Source organism: Triticum dicoccoides, chromosome 2A (assembly GCF_002162155.2).
Source record: "Triticum dicoccoides isolate Atlit2015 ecotype Zavitan chromosome 2A, WEW_v2.0, whole genome shotgun sequence".
Classification (NCBI taxonomy): Eukaryota; Viridiplantae; Streptophyta; class Magnoliopsida; order Poales; family Poaceae; genus Triticum; species Triticum dicoccoides.
In genome coordinates, this window is record NC_041382.1 from 107,249,135 (window position 1) to 107,260,770 (window position 11,636).

At 44.8% G+C, this 11,636-nt stretch overlaps 1 long non-coding RNA gene across 1 annotated transcript; it reads left to right on the forward strand.

The window, feature by feature from the left end:
- The first annotated feature begins 9,948 nt into the window (after positions 1 to 9,948).
- On the forward strand, positions 9,949 to 10,508 carry LOC119359105. The gene is made up of 3 exons (XR_005172377.1): positions 9,949 to 10,080; positions 10,177 to 10,266; positions 10,372 to 10,508. It is a non-coding gene; the product is annotated as an uncharacterized LOC119359105 (long non-coding RNA).
- The last annotated feature ends 1,128 nt before the right edge of the window (positions 10,509 to 11,636 follow it).

The following is an 11,636-nucleotide window of genomic DNA, read 5'->3' on the forward strand; positions in this document are numbered from 1 at the left end:
ATTGTGTTCCTTCTTTGCTAGTCGGTGGTTGTTCCCTCTTAGTAGACAATGTTTCCGACGCTGTGATCGTTGACACCGATGAAGAACTATACTATCTTCAGAAGTGCCAAGCAAGCAAAACCCCCTTGTTCATTCCGATACAATCCCACTCTCTCGGTCCTGCTCTCTTTTACTGCATTAGGACAACAACGTTTCAACTGTTACGTGCTGCGGTAGCTGATCCCCTTTCCTCTGCATGACCTGTCATTGCCACAGTAAATAGATGAAACCCACTAGCATGAGTAGGAATTGTTTGAGCCCTAATGTGCCTACTCATTCGTGCTTGTTTTCATGCCTGCTACTGCTTAGAGTTGAGTCGGGTCTGATTCATCGGGAGTGAATTGGACTGTGGTGAACATGTCTTACTGTTGAGAGCTAAGTGTGTGAACATGATTTGGTAAAGGTAGCGGTGAGAGGCCATGTAGGAGTACATGGTGGGTTGTCTCATTGCGGTCGTCCTTAGGAACTGAGTTCTATGTTTGTGATCCATGAACAGTTACTACCACACATTGGGCTCCGGGCACTCCAAGCTCTCTCGACTTATTAATCAACTTGATCTCTGTCCAGGAGTTGCAACTAGTTTCTGGTGTTTGTAGGTAGTGTTAGTAGTCTACCAAGTGGTACCCGGTACAGGTGGGCTTGGGACAGACTAGGCACCGTGGCACGGTGTACCAAGCGTAGATCTACCCATCGAGGTGGGCTTGGGAACCCTGCACACATCGTTTGGGGCCGTGAGCGACACCCCGGCCGGATCTCCCCCAAACCATGTTTCCATATCCGAGGAATCCGGCTCCAAATTGATCCATATATTCATAACTAGCCTCAGAACCTTGATATTGTGCTGTTGAGTGGTTATGCCACCATTTTTTTGCCGGATGTCTCAAATCTTTTCGAGCATTTACAGCCGTTATGCTGTCCGAGTCATCCCAGGTTTCTAAATAGTCTGGTGCATTTGTAAATTCCTTCTTTCCGTTCCCGACGTCCCTTTGGGCCAGATCAACCACACTAATCGGTGAGTTGAGGTACTTTATTGCCTCGACATATATGTTGGGGCCATTATTATGACCCTAGGTGTCTTAGGGAGTCACCTAGTAATCTATCCATGTTTTGTGTCCCTAGTGTGATGAATCTGGCCACCATTCTCGAAAGCATCCCGTGATGCCATTAGTAGTAGGTATTCTACTCCTGGGTTTTCGAACCCGTGATTCACCCTACTTCGTGTTGATATGTTGCTCGTACCTTTAGAATATTAGTAATCTTGCGATAGTCCTCAAGGTCCGTGGTATTTCTTTCTTCCAAATACCACGAACCACTAATGGCAGAAGTTTGTTGGATCAAAGATCACAACAAGAGTGCTCTTAATGAGTTCTTGATTCATATTGTGACTTTGCCAGTTCTATCATTCTGCATGGGTTATCCGGAAGAAATATGTTGAACTCGTTCGACATGCTAATCTATGCATCCACAACTTAGAAAATTATATGTTCCCTGAGTTGTTCCCTTCAGTTGTATTCCGACCATCCTCTATCAGTTGATAGCCAAGGGTATGTGTGCATTCGTGTTATCGATGCTTATTAGTCTTGTGGTCTAACAAGCCATTCTATTCTGGAATGACTTGGAGAAACAAACTCCAGTACCTCATCGATATCCAGGATTGGGTCAAAGCAGTTGTATTCTGCAGATCAAAATGCCATCCAGCTTTTGCTTTGCTCTACCTTGGAGTGTTACCATCTTTATGTCAGGAGTGTCATGAGAATTGCACCACCTCTTATGAATTCTTGACGCAGTAATACTTCTTGCCATCATTGTTCATTCCTCAGTTCCATGCTATTATAACCGGAATGCCGACAAGTGAACCGTGGTGTGTGAAAGCAATATTCCTAGCAACTCCGTTGCTTGGTAGTTAATGGACAATACTCTCATTCTTAGTGTGCTGGTAATTAAATCACCATCCTAAGATTGACCGTGCTACCTAGTCCATATTTCCGGGTGCACTCATTGACCAATGAGTTAGGACTGTGAATCCCTCGCTCCTTGATCATATCGTCTTGCCCTGAAAAGCAAGATTGTTCTCGAGCTTAATAACATATCGGTGGTTCGTGAATTCCCGAATATCTTCTCGGAAGTGTTACCAGGTTGTCACCTGACTGTTACGTTGAGTTCGTGATCAAGTTGGTTTTCCGATAAACCACTTTTCCCCAAGAACCTGTGTTGGATACCCCTGAGCTAGTTGGTTAAGCTTAACAACAACTTGGAGAGTTGGAAGATAAAAGCTTGTCTGACTTAGTTCATGTTAAGGGATATCTTTGTGTTTGTGCGTGTGTTGAAGAAATATGATATCTTCACCAATTGGTCCTCGTGATCAGTTGTTGGATCTATTGTCTTTTCAAAACTTTGATTTGAGTATGAGCTATCGTCAAATCAAATCAGAACCAACAATGTTCGTAATGTTGTCTTACTTGCGGTTGTTCCTCGAGCATACACCATTATATTTTTGGTCTGACCAATACTATCACATTGTTCACATAGTGGTGGAAGTCCAGTGATATGGAAATTCCGATGAGTTGCTGTTGAGCCCATCAGCGGCATTTTGTGTCCTCCATGATTGTGTTGAACATCCAGTTAGTGTTGGAAACTTTATAAGCATTGCCCTCATGTCCCGATCATGAAGCATATGTCCGGTTGAAAGATGTGACTTCCCCTAATTCATGTGCATCTGATGTAAGTTGCCGCCATGAATTCGAGAAAGTTTGTTTTTGCTTCCTCTAGAATCATCCCAAGTCAGTCATGCATGTGCGAAGTATTCTATGGTCTGATAGACTAATCATCTACATTCTATACGTATCCCTAGCACACCAAGCCACTAATTGATTTGTTCAAGGAGAAGAAGTTCCTTCCTAAGAGCAAGACTTATGTAAGGACTTCGATATCCTTGATGATGGTTCCCCACCGAACTCGGTAGTGTTTTACTATAAGACTACTACGTGGTCATGTTTGTCTTGGACAATGGGTTCACAGGTTTGTAGCAGAACCAGCTCATGTTTTGGAGCTTACTATCGTAGTTCATTCCCCGAGAATCTCGCAACGTTGTCTCGTCGATTTGTGTTGCAAACCTTCCTTTTCCTTTCTAGACCCGATGAGTCTGTAATATCCTGACACCAACCAGATCTGAATCTCAAGCAGATGTGATGGTTGGGACGTTTTCCCAAGAGCTATAATATTGGTCTCTCTGTAACCCGGTAAAGTGGATGTCGTGGCCAACACACCTAGCCGGAAGACCTATTATTGTAGTATCTTGATTGAGTAAGATGGCCACCTTCCCATGAGGATTTCGTAGGATTTACCTCCGTAGTTAATCCTTACGGATTCTTGAGCTTCCGAAGTCCGACCTTGTACTTCATGTTCTAGATATCAAACCATATCTATGAATGGATTATGCTAGCACATCAAGGAGAACATTAGAAGCGGAGTGCTAAATGTCTCTCGATCGATCATCCAGATTTTGTTTCCTTGGCCTCGCTAAGGTGAAATCTGAGAAAGTGTTATCTTCCCTTGCATCTGCATTATCCATCACCATTCATCATGGTGGTATGTTGTGTTGCCAGGATCCTTGACACGGATATTGGTAAAACCTTGATGAGTATGGAAGTGCTCAAATTCTTGAGAGCACGCTCAGGCACTAGGTTCTGATGTTGTCGTTAACTGGAATGTGCCTCCGTTCTCTCAGTTGTTCGATAGCCATCCAATTGGTGGAATCACCTTTGCCGGCAAACCTTCTCCCCAGTTACTAGAATCATTCCCAACATTTGCATTTTGTTCCCAGCTTACACCCCAGTAGCTGTGGTTCAGGATCATCTTCAAAAGTAGTTACCATAGGTCCCATCCATTTCCGATGATAAGCAAAAATCATCCATTGCGTTGTCTTCAACAAGGTAGTCCACATCATCCATTCTGGCATGGGTATGCCATTCGTTCGAACTCATTTACACGATCATTTGTGATTGCCTTAAGCTGGTATAAAGAATTTCAATGATCTTCGAATCAAAAGTAATTCTTTTTGCCACTTAAGGGAATATTTATGCGAGTCACCTTCCTTAAGATGTCTCGCTATGGTATCATGGCAACCCAACCCCTCGCTACGTTGACACCGTTCACCACACTCCTAGGTGTGGGAATTCTGCTACTTACTCAAACCTTGTCATATGCTCATTTCCATCATTTCTGATGTGTGTATCGTGTCTCATCTCGACAGATGTCGCTATGTCTCGTTCTGTGAGTTGATCGTCGGTTGCTCGATCTTCAAGAAGATCGATTCTTCGAGAGTTTCTTTTCTTCTCGTCATCATGCTGGATGAAGATCCCGAAAGCAAAGACGTCAAGATCAAGATGACGCAATGAATCAATATCCTCAAGAAAGACGTCTAGATCGTGAAGATTATGTTGGTCGCGTGTTCCCTATGTCTTCTTACCTCACGACTTGAATCTCGGGACGAGATTCTTGTTTAGTGGGGGTGAGTTGTCACAGCCCTAGATTTTGCTTGTAGCTTTTTACCTGAGTGAGCATCATGCATCATGTCTAAATTCTGAAAGTTGAATTGAGGTTCGTTGAAACCCTCATAAATCACTTCAAAATAATCAACATTAAAATCTTTTCAAAGAAGTCCAAGAAAATGTTCCTCTTAGTCTCTGAAAATATTGGCAAGAGGTAAAACTTAAAACAATATTTTTGGAATCTCAGAGATATTTATTTTGGGCCTTTGAATTAATTCAATAACTATTTGCATTGGATATATATTCTTTATATAATTAATATATGTCCAATAATTCTGGAACATTTTATGTGGTTTGGAATATTTTAGTTCTAGTCACATATTTATTTTCAGGATTTTATAAAATGATTTAGTATTTAAAATAAATCAAAACAAAATAGCAGAAAATAGAAAACAGTAACAGAATAGAATCTCACCTGGCCTCACTGTGCAGCCCACCTAGTCGGCCCAGCTGTGGCCCAGCATCGTAGAGAGCCTAGCCCACCACCCCACCGCGTCGTCTTCCTCCTGCCAGTAGGAGCAGCTCGCTGTCGCGCGCGCACGCTCGCCCCTGGCCACCTCCTGCTTCGCGCTGGAGGCTCGTCCTCCCCCTGACCCCGTGCCTGGACGACGCCACGCTGCCCCGACTCTCTCTCGCACTCTCCCTCGCCTCATCCCCTCCTCTGTCTCTCTCTCACGCGCACGGCCGAACGCCACCATCGCTGCCGCTTGCAGTTGCCGCGGCCAGAGCCACATCCTCGCCCTCCGCCTGAGCCCAGAGCTCCACCACGACCTCTTCTACGTCCCCATCCATCTACACATTGCTGGATGCCCTGTGACGCCGCCTTGGAGCTCATCTTCAACCTCCTGCACCGAGCGTCGCCGTCGTCGATTCGTTGTTGTCAGTGCATCCCCGACCTCCCCCTCGCGCTTGTTAGCCTCGCTGTGAGCTCCGCCATCGTTTCCCCCTCTCCCCGTACTCTACCTCCCTCTCTAGCCGCCGTTCGTAACGAGCCCGAGAGCTCGCCGCGGCCGTACCTCATCACCGCCACGGCCACAGCTGCCGCCACCCACGCCCGAGCTTTGCCCCGTGCTCAGCACTCTCCCAGGAGCCGGGCGCGCCCACCCGTTCGTCCTGCTGTGCCCCCTAGCGCCAACCCCAACCTCGCCCGAGCTCCGGCCGCCGCCGAGGTCGACGCCGTGCTCAACTCCGGCCACCTCGCGGCCTCCCGTCCGTTCCTTTGGATGCGGACGAGCAAGAGCTCCTCCCTAGTGCCCCCAGCGCGCCAAACCACTGCCCGTAGCGCAATCCTGAGCCGCGCCGCCGTCGTTTTGCTCGCCGCCGGCAAAACTCCGGCGACTGCCGACGTGTCTGTCGTTAGGATTAACCCCCCACCTAATTACCACCTCACTGCCACTGACATGTGGGCCATGCCCCACTAACACTTTTAGTTAGGATTTAATTAGCACTAACAGTCTCTGTTAATTAGCCTAGTCACTGACCAGTGGGTCCCAGCCGTCAGGTTTCACCTGGACCAAGCCGTTGACCTGCTGATGTCACTATTAGGTCATGCTGACCCAGTAAATCACTTTCTGGATTTAATTTCATTCGGAAAATTCCAAAAAATTGCCTAAACTTCTAAAAATCATAGAAATTCAACCGTAACTCCAAATAAAATAAATTATATATGTAAAATTATCAGAAAAATTCAAGGAATCCATCTGTACCATTTTCATGCATGTTTGAGCAAGTTAACTTCACTGTTTAGTCCAAAACATGATAATGCATTATTTGAATTCATAGTTTGAATTTGAATTTGAACCTAGTGTTTAAACCAACTTCATTTAATATGATTGCTAGTTGCATTAGCTCAATCAACATCATATTGCCATGATATTATCATGCATCATAACTGTTGCATTGCATTGATTGTGTTCTTCCTTGTTTGCCGGTATTTGTCCCCTCTCGATAGACGTGGTTTCGACAATGAGTTCGATGACACCGATGAAGAGCTATACTATCTTCAGAAGTGCCAGGCAAGCATAACCCCCTTGTTCATTCCGATACAAACCCACTCTCTCGCTCCTGCTCTCTTTTACTGCATTAGGACGACAACGATCATCTGCTACTTGTTGCGGTAGTTGAACCCCTTATCCTCTGCATGACCTGTCATTGCCACAGTAAATAGATGAAGCCCACTAGCATGAGTAGGAGTTGTTTGAGCCTGATGTGCCTACTCATTCATGCTTGTTTGTCATGCCTGCTACTGCTTAGAGTTGAGTCAGGTCTGATTCATCGGGGATGGATCGGAGTTGTGAACATGTCCTACTGTGTGTGAGCTAAGTGTGTGAACACGATTTGGTAAAGGTAGCGGTGAGAGGCCATGTAGGAGTACATGGTGGGTTGTCTCATTGAAACCGTCCTCAGGAACTGAGTTCTATGTTTGTGATCCATGAAACAGCTACTACCACACATTGGGCCCTGAAATATGACCCCGCTCGACTTACTGACCCCTCTCGCCTCTGTCCAGGAGTTGCAACTAGTTTCTGGTGTTTGTAGGACATGTGTTGGCGGCCGTGCGTAGCGCTGACCATAGGGGTGGGCTATGTTGCGGTAGATACACCGTGGCACGGTGTACCGAGTCACCTGTTTGGTGTCTCGGGAACCCTGTTCACATCATTTGGGGCCGTTGAGGACACCCCGGCCGGATTTCCTTGCGGATGGAACCTAAATAGGCGATAAACCTGGACTAGAGACTTGTGAGGTTAGTCAGGTCGTGGTCTACACCCACGTCGTTTTTCGCTTGAAGTCTGCCGAGATATGTCGTGTGCAGACGCTATGTGGTGGAAACATGTGCGACGAAGTACACCCCTGCAGGGTTATAAATGATCTATTCGAATAGCCGTGTCCGCGGTAAAGGACTTCTGGGTTGCCTATAACAGTTCATAGACAAGTGAAAGTGGATACTCTAAAACTCGCAAGATAAGTGTGAGTGCTATAGATGGCCTTCTCGTAGGGAGACGGAAGCGGATCCATAGTGGTGTATTGAATGGTGAATATGTGGACTCGTGTGTGCCACCTCAAAAGAGTTGCTTGCAGTCGTAGTTCAGATTAGCCACTAAGTCAAAGCTGGCTTGCTGCAGTTAAACCCCACCACCCCCTTTGTTGATACCGATGCATATGTAGTTAGTTCTGATGTAAGTCTTGATGGGTACATTTGTACTCACGTTTGCTTAATTTATGTTTTGCAGAGAGACTTCAGTCTCGCTACTAGTTTCGCGTGGACTTCGACGTTTAGCTTGATACCTCAGCTACGATCTTGTGCCCTCGGCAGGATCTGGTAGATAGTCAGGCTTCTCAGCCTTTTTCATTGTAGATTTCTGTACTCAGACATGTTAAGCTTCCGCATGTGTTTGACTTGTATGCTCTGATTGTTGGGTCATGAGACCCATGTTTATAATATCTCACTCCTCGGAGCCTAATGAATAATACTTGAGTTGTAGAGTTATGTTGTGATGCCATGTTGTATTTACACATATCGAGCATATTGTGTGTATGATTGAAATGCTTGGTATGTGTGGGATCCGATAATCTAGTTGTTTATCCTTGGCACCCTCTCTTATGGGGAAATATAGTCTAGTGCTTCCATGAGCCATAGTAGTCCGCTATAGCCCGGTTCACCGGAGTCCTGCTAGCTCAGCACTACTGTTCAGGACACTTGACTGGCCGGCATGTGTTTCACTTCGTTTCTATGGCTGTCCCTTCGGGGAAATGTCACGCGGTGACTTCCGGAGTCCTGCCTAGCCTGCTACAGCCCGGGTTCCCCGGAGTCCTGTTAGCCCAGTGCTACAGCCCGGAATCACTCGTTGATGACCGACATGCTCGATGTGATTCATGTATGCCTGTCTCCATAGGTTTGTGCCGCTTTGGATTCACGACTAGCCATGTCGGCCCGGGTTCTCTGTCATATGGATGCTAGCGACACTATCATATACGTGAGCCAAAAGGCGCAAACGGTCCCGACCATGGTAAGGCGACACCCGTGGGAATACCGTGCGTGAGGCCGCAAAGTGATATGAGGTGTTACCGGCTAGATCGATGTGACTTGGAATCGGGGTCCTGACAGCGTTGATTTTCCCCCCTCAAATTCCTGATTTTTTATCTCAAATACGTGATTTTTGTTTTCAAACTCTCGAACATTTTGTGCAAATTTGTGAACTTTTCTCATATTCTGATCTTTTTTCAATCCCCAGAATGTTTGAAAATTTTCAAACCAGGTACTTTTTTTTTAAATACATGATTTTGTTTGAAATCATGATTTTTTAATATACTATTTTTTGCGGGTGAATATACGAACTTTATTGTGCGCACAAACTTTTTTTTAGAAACAGTCGAGTTAACAGTCAACCAGGAGGTCAACAGTCAACATGCCTAGTCATTGGTCAACATGTCAAGTCAAAATAGATCAAACCTTCTTTTTAGGAACGTCAACCGATGGAGAGCTACCAGTAGCGATAGCTAACGCCAAAGGCGCAGAATAGGAGCCCTCCAACTTTTGCATTTTAAGATTTTCACTTCAAATTATCCAGAATTACACTTCAATTTCTTGTTGTTCTTAAAAAACCATACACGCTAAACAAAGTATTAACACGAGCCCTAAACCTCATGTTTAATAGCTAGCGCACATGATTAATATTTGTTGGAACTACAAGAGTTTTCTGTATAACAAGATCACCAAGCATCTATTCCAGGCAAGGTTTTTGCCGTGAGCTTCAACCACTTGGATGAAAGTGACACATTATGTACTAGATATGCGCCGCGTGGTATTAATTTGGTACCTGGCGGTGTACAAATCCGTTGTGTGTTCAGTTTTTTGATCCAAATTTTTTGAACTAGTGTTGCGGTTTGTTTGGTTGCTTTAGTATTTTCGTACCTGGTCAAACGTGGGTCCTGTCAGTTGAACACCGCTGTATTCTTGGCTGCATGCACGCGGTTCGCGGGGTGATTTGTTGACCATATGCATGTACTGATGAATTGTTGGGGCAGTGTATGATACGTGGGGTAGCATGCATGGTTCAATCTCCCTTCCGTACGTGTCGCTGGTTGCTTATGTGGACGTTTCCTGATGCTGTGCTGCGTGTGTGCATGTCGGTTTGGTTGTGTATGTGTTATTTCACCGTGCCGGCACGTTGTCAATTTGTTCAGATTGATACTCCTAGGTTGGCACGTGTGCAGTTTCCACAATTCTCGGGCGGTGCCGCTGTTGCCGTATTTTCTGGACGTCGTTGCTTAGTTCGTGTCGTTCGTACTCTGGTCACTCTATAAATAGGTGTTCGACCGTGTTGCTTCTCCCAGCCTTGCACGTCGTGGTCTCCATTCACATAGATGGATCGTGGTAGGCCTTGCCGAAGTGGCCTCCGCCGTCCGGGTCGTCCTCCTGAAATTCGTGGCGCAGTTATTGGACGTATCGATCTGCGTCTCCGTTGACGTCTGTCCGATGATGATTTACTACGTGAGGGCTGTCCTGCTGTTCATCGTGTCGTTGGCTTTGCATCTACTGGTTAGTCACGTCAACTAATTAAGGTATTTGCCTGGATGTTTTGTGTAGGGGATCGAGGTCAAAATTCATCTGCTGTTGATTCGCGTCGGCGGCGCAAAGAGATCTGACTGGGAAAGCGTCCTGTTGATGGCATTGTTGGTGAGTATGCGTGGATTCTTGCCTTGCTTGGTTCGGATTGGGTTGTCTCAGTCTTTCATTTATTTATTTTATGTAATTAGTTATTTGTTTCTTCCCTTACTGTAGCTGATTCTTTATGTGGTCTTGGTTCTTCACGTGGTGTGGACTCTGCTGTTTCCCTTCCCAGCTCTTCGGCTGAGTTCTCTGGTACTGCTTATCTATAAGTTTTATTTTCTGTGAAAAACTGTTACGGATAAAATATGTTAAATTGTTTGACATCTTTGTCTAAGGGGGCAATATATGTTCATGGTGCATGCCGGGGGCTGCCGGCGGGGCTACGTGCATGTCCCATGCATTATTGCGTCTTGCCTATGTGACTACGTGCATGCCCCATGCAGTTCCTTTTTCTTTGTTTTTTTCCATACAATGTATGATTCTTCAGAAAATGCCAATAGTGCCCGAGCTGCAGTGAGCTCGATATTTTAAAAAAGAGCAAAGCTATATTCAAAGTTCCAAAAAAAATTGAAAGAACATCCGTGAAAACTTATACATTTTCCGCATGCACGTGTGAAGAATCATTTGAAATTTTTGTGATTCGTAGACTGTACAAAAAAAACAAAAATCGGCCCAACAACAAGACGGCTCATTTTAGAAATAGGTTTCTGCCTTTTTCTGTACGCCGCGTGTGACTATTTACAAAAAAATAAAAAGTTCTAGAAAAATCATGCTGTGTAAATTCATTTTTTTCTTCTTCAAAACGAGCCTGCACTCATGGTTCCCTCCTTTTTTAGGAGAGTCTTCGGTTCCATTTGATGGTCCAGTTGTTGGTCAACCTGCTGCTCTTTGTATTGGCACCTCAGGTTTGCTGCTTGGTATCTTTTTAGATTATATAATTTTTCTGTTTGATATGTTCACTCCTTTTTGTATTTTAGTACAAACCGCTACTGTTGATGCTGTCACTTGCGTAATGGAGGATCTTTCTGGTGGGTTTACGTCTGGTGTTGATCAAGTTAACCGACCCATGGTGGCAATCTTTTTCGGATAACAAGAAACAATTTGCTCAAATAATCTCAGCAGAGATAACATTGTGGTCTATCAGGAAAAAAAGTTAGCTATTTAATTAAATAGAAAACTCTGTCACTCATTGCAACATATGCTAAACAATTAGACTAACTGACTGAGAAGTATATATAGAGTAGTTATATTTCTTTATTCCAAAAACAGATGATGGATGTTAATCGTACAAGAACACGAGGATGACAAACATAAATTGATCACATATATTATCACCACGGGTCAATTTAATTGGTGGTAATTTTTCTTTGCGATGGAAACAAAGTGGAATCAAATGATTCAAACAACCAAAAGAAAGGGAACAAAGGATGCTTACG